This window comes from Staurois parvus, unplaced genomic scaffold (genome assembly GCF_062004578.1).
Source record: "Staurois parvus isolate SC_StPar_1 unplaced genomic scaffold, SC_StPar_1.0 ptg000302l, whole genome shotgun sequence".
Lineage (NCBI taxonomy): Eukaryota > Metazoa > Chordata > Amphibia > Anura > Ranidae > Staurois > Staurois parvus.
The window spans coordinates 911879-921791 of NW_028318098.1; the positions used below are offsets into that span (position 1 = coordinate 911879).

Consider the following 9913-nt stretch of genomic DNA (forward strand, 5'->3'; position numbering starts at 1 on the left):
ACCGATTTCTGCAAGGAGTCTCCATCCGGAGAGCTCATTGAGGTGATGCTCATTCACAGGTGCACAGCAACAGCGTGAAGGTTAAAAAAAAAATAAATAAATAAAAAAATAAAAATAAAATAAAATAAATAAATAAATTATAAGCAAAGGTTTCCCCCCCCCACCCCTCCCAAGCCAAACTCAGCAACCCGCTCATCAGAGTACGTGAAAAAGGATAAATGGTGCTGAGGAACTCTCTTCATCCTCTCCCAACTCGGTCTTCCAGAAACGGTGCAAGGCGAGATGAATACGATGCGTGTGGGGGGACCTAAAGTCCTGCATTGGCGAACTCGATATCCTCGGAGGTCCCCAGGATAGGCTCGGAGTCAGCTGTGCAGGAGATGGAAGAGGATCGTAGCCCTCCGGAGTCCACCCGGGGTCTCTAGATGGCAATAGACCTATCAGAGGTGTCATGGAGGAAGTTAGGCACGAAATTGGTTGTAGATCCGATATTCCCGTTGCGAAGCGACAGCGGTGGTGCAGAAAATGGGCGGGTAGAAGGGAGGAACTTATAGGAATATTCTGTGCCAAACAATCATTAAGGGTCAAGAATCGTAGGGATGAGATCTTAGTGGCCCCAGATGCATAGGGCTGCCTGTGTGCAAGAGTACCATTGAGTCCAGTCCAGATCATGTGGAGGGAAGATCCCAGGATGATAGATCTGAAAGCTCCATAAGTAAGGCGAAATGGGACAAGGAATTTGCAGACAAAGTCCGAAGAGTGGCTGAACGGATCGCGAGCAATGAAACCAGCGGTAGCGCACAGTAAATGAAGGAAATCAGGACATAATGTAGAGAAGGGTCTCTAAGCTTCATGACGAGGCCTGCGATGAGCAGGAGAGGCCGTCGGGCTGGTTATGCTGGTAGAGCCACCGGCTGGAAGTCTCGGCGGGGTTGCGGGAATCAATCGGCGTCGACGAGAGCCAGGGCCCTGCCATTCCATCTCACTTGGCATCAGTCTGGATTCCGGAACACCTGGGAGACACATAGTGCTATACCAATCGGGGAGGTCGATTAGTGGGATATCTAGGGAAGTGCAGAAATTAGGCAGATCCTCCGTAACTCGCAGGTAGGCTGTGTGCCCCTGCGCCTGTGCGGAAAGACAAAATGGGAAACGCCACCTACAGTGGGGATCGAAAGTTTGGGCACCCCAGCTAAAAATTTGTATTAATGTGCATAAAGAAGCCAAGGAAAGATGGAAAAATCTCCAAAAGGCATCAAATTACAGATTAGACATTCTTATAATATGTCAACAAAAGTTAGATTTTATTTCCATCATTTACACTTTCAAAATAACAGAAAACAAAAAAATGGCGTCTGCAAAAGTTTGGGCACCCTGCAGAATTTATAGCATGCACTGCCCCCTTTGCAAAGCTGAGACCTGCCAGTGTCATGGATTGTTCTCAATCATTGTCTGGGAAGACCAGGTTATGTCAGTCACAAAGGTTTTAAATACCCAGACTCATCTGACCTTACCCCAACAATCAGCACCATGGGTTCTTCTAAGCAGTTGTCTAGAAAACTGAAACTGAAAATAGTTGACGCTCACAAAGCTGGAGAAGGCTATAAGAAGATAGCAAAGCGTTTTCAGATGTCAATATCCTCTGTTCGAAATGTAATTAAGAAATGGCAGTCATCAGGAACAGTGGAAGTTAAAGCAAGATCTGGAAGACCAAGAAAAATATCAGACAGAACAGCTCGCAGGATTGTGAGAAAAACAATTCAAAACCCACGTTTGACTGCACGATCCCTCCAGAAAGATCTGGCAGACACTGGAGTTGTGGTACACTATTCCACTATAAAGAGATACTTGTACAAATATGGTCTTCATGGAAGAGTCATCAGAAGAAAACCTCTTCTACGTCCTCACCACAAAAATCATCGTTTGAACTTTGCAAATGAACATATAGACAAGCCTGATGCATTTTGGAAACAAGTTCTGTGGACCGATGAGGTTAAAATTTAACTTTTTGGCCGGAATGAGCAAAGGTACGTTTGGAGAAGAAGGGGCGCAGAATTTAATGAAAAGAACCTCTGTCCAACTGCTAAGCATGGGGTTGGATCAATCATGCTTTGGGGTTGTGTTGCAGCCAGTAGCACAGGGAACATCTCACGAGTAGAAGGAAAAATGGATTCAATAAAATTTCCACAAATTTTGGATGGTAACTTGATGCCATCTGTCAAAAAGTTGAAGTTAAAGAGAGGATGGCTTCTACAAATGGATAATGATCCTAAACACACCTCGAAATCCACGGGGGGATTACATCAAGAGGCGTAAACTGAAGGTTTTGCCATGGCCTTCACAATCTCCTGACCTCAACATAATTGAAAATCTATGGATAGACCTTAAAAGAGCAGTGTGTGACAGACAGCCCAGAAATCTCAAAGAACTGGAAGACTTTTGTAAGGAAGAATGGGCAAAGATACCTCAAACAAGAATTGAAAGACTCTTGGCTGGCTACAAAAAGCGTTTACAAGCTGTGATACTTGCCAAAGGGGGCAGTACAAGATATGAACTCTGCAGGGTGCCCAAACTTTTGCAGACACCATTTTTTTGTTTTCGGTTATTTTGAAAGTGTAAATGATGGAAATAAAATCTAACTTTTGTTGACAAATTATAAGAATGTCTAATCTGTAATTTGATGCCTTTTGGAGATTTTTCCATTTTTCCTTGGCTTCTTTATGCACATTAATACAAATTTTTAGCTGGGGTGCCCAAACTTTCGATCCCCACTGTATATGGTATGTTATGTGAGCGGAGTGCATCCAATAAGGGGCGAAGTTCCCGTCTTTGTTGCAGAGTAATATTGGAGAGAGCCTGGAATAGATGTATTTCAGACCCCTGATATAAGAGGCGCCTTCTGTCCCTGGCGCGCCTGAGGATGTCCTCTTTTAGTGGGAAGCTGACTAGGCAACATATTACATCTCTTGGGGGATCAGAATCTCTGCCCCTGGGACGGAGTGCTCTGTGTGCTCGTTCCAACTCTATAGGCGTGGCCGGCGGGCGACCTAGTAGGTCATTAAAGATCGCCACAACCGTTGTAGAGATGTCGTTCGGTTCCACAGATTCTGGCAAACCACGGAGTCTAATGTTATGTCTGCGTCCACGATTATCCAAATCCTCTATTTGTCTGTAGAATTCACGGATATGTGATGCGTGTGAGACTGTTGTCTGCTGTATGTCTGCTATGGCGTCTGTATTATTGCGGCTAGCAAGTTCCACTCCCTCCAGCCTTGTGCCCAAGGAAAGTAAATCCTCTCGCAGGTCACTGAGGGCGGTGGTGAGTGTGACTTTAATATCTGCAGCCACCGCCTGAAGATCTCTGAGGGATAATGCTTGGGAATCAGAGGAGAGGTCATGCTGTGGGACTGTGTCAGTGACATGCTCAGTGTCACTGCTTTGAACACAGGCTGCCGTGGAGGAGGAAGGAGGGGGGGGAGAGGGGGAAGCTGCTTGGGCCCTGTCCCTCTGTTGGGAGCGGAACAGCTCCTGTATATGCCGCGATTGCGGCTGATTAGGGACCCGTGGGGAACGGGAACGGGAACCGGGTGTGTTCCGGTCCGATTTCCCCATGGTCATGTGCCCCTGCCTCACCCGATCCTCCGTGTAGCAGAAGGAGAAGTCCTCGGCCGGCGGGAGCTCCTGTCTTAAGCGGCCATTCCGGATCGCGGCAGACCACGCCCCCCACGCTGCATCCTTAACAACGACAACAGAATGTAAAAAATAAGAATTGCTGGCATTTAAATGAAAAAAAAATGGCTCTGGTGCTTCCCCAATTTATGCCAGGCTCTTTGGATCTAGTATGGATTTCAAGGGGAACCCCATGCCAAAATGTTTTTAAAAATGGCATTGAACCCCCCCAAAATCTATACACCCTACAGCACCTTGTCCCCATGTTGATGAGGACAAGGGCCTCTTAGCCTCAACCCTGGCCCGGTGGTTGCGAGCGTGTGGGGATTGACTTAGCATCTGGAAGCCCCCAAGATCTTGCCCCCCTCGTGAATGCGTATGGGGTACATAGTAAAAAGAAAAAAGGGAAAAGTAAATAAAAACACGCAACCAGTTTTTGATAAGTCCTTTATTCAACCCCCTCCCCCCCAAAAAAAATGTCCCCAAAGTAGATCCAACATCAACGATGACAAATGCCAGACACTGACCTGAACCAAAAAAAAAAACAACCTGCACTGATGCATGGCTCACCTGGTAACCTCGCCCCCTTATGATATTGAACGGGGAATGCTGGGTTGATGACATCGAAAGCGGGTGTGTTCACCTGGTTATGTTATTGGGTGGCCCAGCCCCTTATTTTATTTAGTGGCAGGAAGTGGCCAAGCTGTCATTTCATGGGAGCCAAGCGTTGGTGTAGGTTGTTTTTTTTTCTTTTTTTAATTTGGGTCAGTGGTCGGCATTCCTTGTGATTGACATTGGATCTATTTTAGAAGACTTTTGAGTTTTTTACTAAAGGACTTTTCAAAAACTGGCTGTTTGTTTTTATTTACTTTGCACTTTTTTTTGGTGAATGATTAGGGGTACTATGTACTCTGCTACTCATTCACATGGGGGATGGATCTGGGGGCTCCTTTGCTCCTTAACAACCAGCTAGAAAAAAAAATATTTAACTATAGCATGCCTGCCAAGTCCCTTAATCAAACTATCACATGTCTATGATGTCATCACAGAGCATTTCAAGCACCCAGCTTTTCCATGAGGATCAGTAACATCACTCACACCTCCAGGAAGTGTCAGAAGCCGGGACCTTGGTATATATATATTTATTGTTTTTTTTAATTATTATTAATATTTTTTTAACTTAATTTAAAGGGAAGTAAAATGGACCTTTAGGCATTACAGATCTTAGTGATGTGTGTTATTGAAATATTTTTAGGACTATTACTGTGAGATAAAATAAGGAGAGGTGTTGAAATAACTCATCCCCTCTTATTGGGTTGAGAAGATTAGGTCTCCTCTGGTCCTCTCTGGTTGGTGCTCCTTGTGTTTAAAGGAAGACTTGGTACTGGAGGGCGATAACCTTTCCTCCAACACAGCAAATTGTAGACGTATCTCTTACATTCGGAGAATGTAAAGTAATAGATAAGAGGATCCAGACAACAGTTGATGCTGCTGATACTGACACAGAGGATGTAGGGAATATACAGAGAGCGATCAGAATTCTCATACACCTTCACATAGTTAATTAAATAGATGACATTGGTGGGGCCAAAACAAAGGACAAACACACTCAGCACAACCACGGTGAGGCGGATAGCTCGTTATCGCTTATGCGTGCGATCAAATTTTGATCTGCTGAGACTGCGGATGATTCCAATGTAACAGAAAGTTGTAATGAATAATGGCAAGAAAAAGAAAAGTGAGATAAGAGAGATGAAATAGTAATAATAGAACTTAAGATTTATACCAAAGTACTGAATATCATGACATAATGTGATATCTAGGTTAGAAAATTTCCCGGCTTGATCTGTTTTGAGAAGAGGAACAGTACTGACCAATGAGATGACCCAGATGACACCACACACCAGCCAGGCTCGGTTCACTGTGCGCCAGGAGAGAGACCGCACCGGGTAGACTATGGCCAGGAAACGGTCCACGCTGATACTTGTCATGAGCAGCATGGAGCAGTACATGTTCCAGTAAAATGCTACGGTGACAAAGTTACACATTCCTTCTCCAATGAGCCAGTTAGATCCCAAGAATCGGTAGGCAATATAAAAAGGTAGGATGCTAATATAGAGGACATCTGCTATGGCGAGGTTCAGCATGTAGACCACTGCCGGCTTCCTGACCTTTATCTTCACCAGGAACATGACGATCACCAAGATATTGAGAGGAAGAGCCACAAGGAACACAACAGTATAGATCGATGGGGCAAGCCTGGTCACACTCCAATGTCTGAATGTAATACTGAAGTAATTATCTGAGATACGAAAAGTAAAACACAATTTTAGCATAAATAAATGAACCGATACATTTATCTTTTCTTTAAAGCAGAACTCCACCTTAAGTATCAAAATTAATAGTTAATAAAAGTACTCGAACCGAACTCCGTCGAGAATCTCTCGTTTTAATCCTTCCGTCCCCAATAGCTGTTGGAGATGTGCAACCTCGGATGGATCCTTTCTCCACATTTGGTGGTCTTGTCCCAATATCCAACCATTTTGGCAGGAGGTCCACCGGCTTGTAGTGTCTGTGACCACCTTGTCCCTAGCTTTCTCTCCAGAGCAGTTTCTTCTCCATCACTCCTCTCTGCCCAGGGGACAATACCTCAAATCTTTAGCAATGCATATGGTCAACGCAGCCAGACTCTGTCTTCCCACTCTTTGGGGCTCCACCCGCCCTCCCTCCATACGCGATTGGCTGATCCGTGTGGGTAAAATTGCGGAAATGGAAGAACTGATTGCGACCGCACTCGATTCCCCCACTAAATTCTCCCATGCTTGGGCCTGCTGGAATCACTTTAAAAGTACTTCTACGTACCGGTCCTTTATGAACCGTACAACCAACACGCCTGATTGATTACTAATCTCCATTGTATGTTACTCCACACTCTAGATCATACGGTAGGCGACTTCCCCACTTTCAGGGCTCCATCCCCACCTACCGGCCCCGGTTAATAGACTTTTGCTCAAATCCACCCATAAAAGACCCTTGGTGTTGACGACAATACAAACCCAGCTCCCCCCCCCTTCACCCCCCCGTTTTGTTTTTGTTTTTTTTTTTTGTTTTTTTGTTTTTTTGTTTTTTTGTCTTCTATCTTTTCTTGTTCTCCTTTTCTTTCTTCTTACCTTCTTGTTACTCGCCCAGTTAACCACTGGGTTCCTCTTTAGAGAACATTAGGCATGCCATTGTCATATTTACCTTGCTTACATTAGCGACCCTCACGACAATCTAAGCTTACTTACTGGTACCATCACTCCAGTAAAACACTAGCTTCATCCTCAACGGTTGTGCTGCATCTACCCTGCCTCCTTCTGCGGCGCTATAATGAGAATTACATACTAAGAAGGTCCGATGCGATAACATTCCCATGCGCACTACTAGACTGCCTGAGTATTACAGACTTACCCCGTCGTGGACTGGCACATCCATGCTCCTTATGTGGTTCTTTGTAAGAATATTCCTACTTTCTCCTGACATGCACTGCCAAATGTTGTATATGACCATCATTTGCTTTTCTTTTGTATTATTATGCACTTTTTCAATAAACATTTTTTTTTGGAAAAAAAAAAAAATAAATAAAAGTATAAAAAAAAACCACAGGGGAATATAAACTTGTCATTAACTTCCATATTTTAGAGTACAGTACAAGATACAGGCAACTTATTCATTTACCAAGGGTTATTGGCTCATATCTTTAGGTAAGTCAGAATTTCTCTGATCTTAGTCATACAGTATAGGACACAGGCAACATACTCAGGCACAATGAAACATCCCAAAGCAATAAATAAAAGGGTGGGCAACAACTAGGCAACCAAGGTCCCAAAAAACAAAAGGGGTACATTTCAAAGTGCTGCTATAATAACCTTGTGGTCAAAAGTTGCATTAGCAGATTGGACATTGGCCTGAAAAAAACTTTGAACAGTATGAGCAGAAGGCAAATCAGCAGCCTTACAGAGTTGGGCAACAGAATTTTGGTGCCTAAAGACCCAATATACTCTAAAGAAATGTACTGGAGGGTGCATGCTTTAAAATATCTGCTTTTGTAATCATAATTAACAAACTGAACGTGACCATTTGCCACTGCAAAGTGCACAAATCACTGCTGAGGTGGGTAAAAAGGAACACATAGACAGGCATCTTGGATGTTCATGGATGCCATGTGTTCCTCTTGTCTCAAAGGCAAATACTGCACTTGCAGATTCCATGCAAAATGTTAGCATGTGAGGGGATTTGTTGAGGAATTTACAGTGCATAATAGAATAGATACCTCAATTAGGCTTTGGTATCATGAAAATGTTTGATTTAAACCTGTCTTGTGTTAGAACTGGTACAATTACTCCCAGGGACAAGAGGTGGTTCAAGTCCTTCTGCAAATAAGATTGTCCTTTGTTAATTTCAAAGATGAAAGCACTGAGGTGATAGTTTTGAACTCTATCTTTTATCCTTTTGAAAGTATCAATTGAACCCATAGGTCTGGGTCATCTGTGATCCAGAGAGATGAAAACTGTAACAGATGTCCCCTCACTCTTAGGAGTAAAGGCTCACCTTTGAGATATTTGTATATCAGTATCATAACTCTTTAATACTTGTACAGTAGATGTTCCTCATAACTGAGGTCCTCCAGTCCCCTTATTAGCTTTGTTGCCCTTCTCTGGACCCTCTACAGTTCCAGCTTATTCTTCCTGAAAATAGGTGACCAGAACTGGATGACATATTCAAGATTTGTCCAGACCAGAGTTTTGCAATGCGGCAGAATTATAGTTGCATGTCTTGAGTAAATAAAATTTTAATACATGAAACTGAAAAAGACATCCCGTCAGTTGACTAAATCACTATCAATTACATCATTTTTTTGCTGCATACATACAGTATATCAACTTTTTATTTTCAGCATGTTATACCATTTTTTTTTCTTTACCATTACATCTCATATTTATATTTCAGCCCCCTACTCATCATTCCTGACCATGATTTTTACTCTTTTATACCCATTAAGTTTAAGTAATCACTATTTATATATTTTAACGTCCATTATCATCACTTTTTAACTACTATTAATATTTATGATCATTGTTTATTTTATACAGGGTTGTCTTTTTTAATTTCATTTGATGCTCAGTTTATCAAATATTATTATAACTAGAGATGAGCGAATCGAACATGACGAAGTGGAATTCGTTCCGAAGATTTGGAAAAATTTGATTTGCGACGAATCCGAAGATTAGCAAACTTCGGATGCACGAATCAAATTTTCCCAAAAATGGCGGCGACATGTGTGGCGACGGAGAAAATGGACAGAGAAGATGGGGCGGGGATCTCTGGGAAGGCGCGCAGACAAGGCGCGCTGACCCATAATGCATTCATGACATGTGATCGCATTAGCCAATCAGCAGCCAGCCAGCACTGTGTAATGGTGGAGCTATAAATCGCGGCCATCTTAGAATTCTCCATTAGCCTCCGGTCATTCAAGAGAGACAGACCTGTGTGTATTAAGGGACAGAGTTAGGGCCACAGAGACTTTAGGGCCACAGAATCGTTACTCAGGGACACAGAATCGTTACTCAGGGACACAGAATCGTTACTTAGGGCCACAGCTATCAAGGAATCGAAAATTTAAAGTGACATACACCTTTTTTTTTTTTGGTGGCTGTCGTGCACAGTTGGTGCTGCAGTTTGCCGATTGTGCAAAATAAACTGACTTTCTGCTTCACAACCACTATTGTACGTTCAAAGAGTTAAATCCATATACACGCCGGCTGGCGGTAATATTTTTTGGGTGATTAGTGCATTCCAGTGGCAGAAACGTACAGTTTCCAGCCAACGGCAAGCTGCAATTGACCGATTGTGTACAATAAACTGACTTTCTGCTTCACAACCACTATTGTACGTTCAAAGAGTTAGATCCATTTACACGCCGGGTGGCGGTAATATTTTTTGTAATTAATATTACTCTTGATAGTCGTCTCCCCACGCTGCTGCTGGGGGGACTTTTTAACCTAGGCCTGTGTATGGCCTTCAATTGAAGCTGCTTCTGCTCCGCCACTCTGCCATTGGACTCTTGATAGTCGTCTCCCCACACTGCTGCTGGGGGGACTTTTTAACATAGGCCTCTGTATGGCCTTCAATTTAAGCTGCTTACGCTTCGCCACTCTGCCATGGGCCCCTGTACCGCCTCCTCTTGCTGCTGCCAGGTCCAGAG

The 9913-nt window shown here is 43.4% G+C and overlaps 1 pseudogene; it reads right to left on the reverse strand.

The window, feature by feature from the left end:
• Nucleotides 1–4994: 4994 nt before the first annotated feature.
• Nucleotides 4995–8451, reverse strand: LOC149457843 (proteinase-activated receptor 1 pseudogene; annotated as a pseudogene).
• Nucleotides 8452–9913: the final 1462 nt, after the last annotated feature.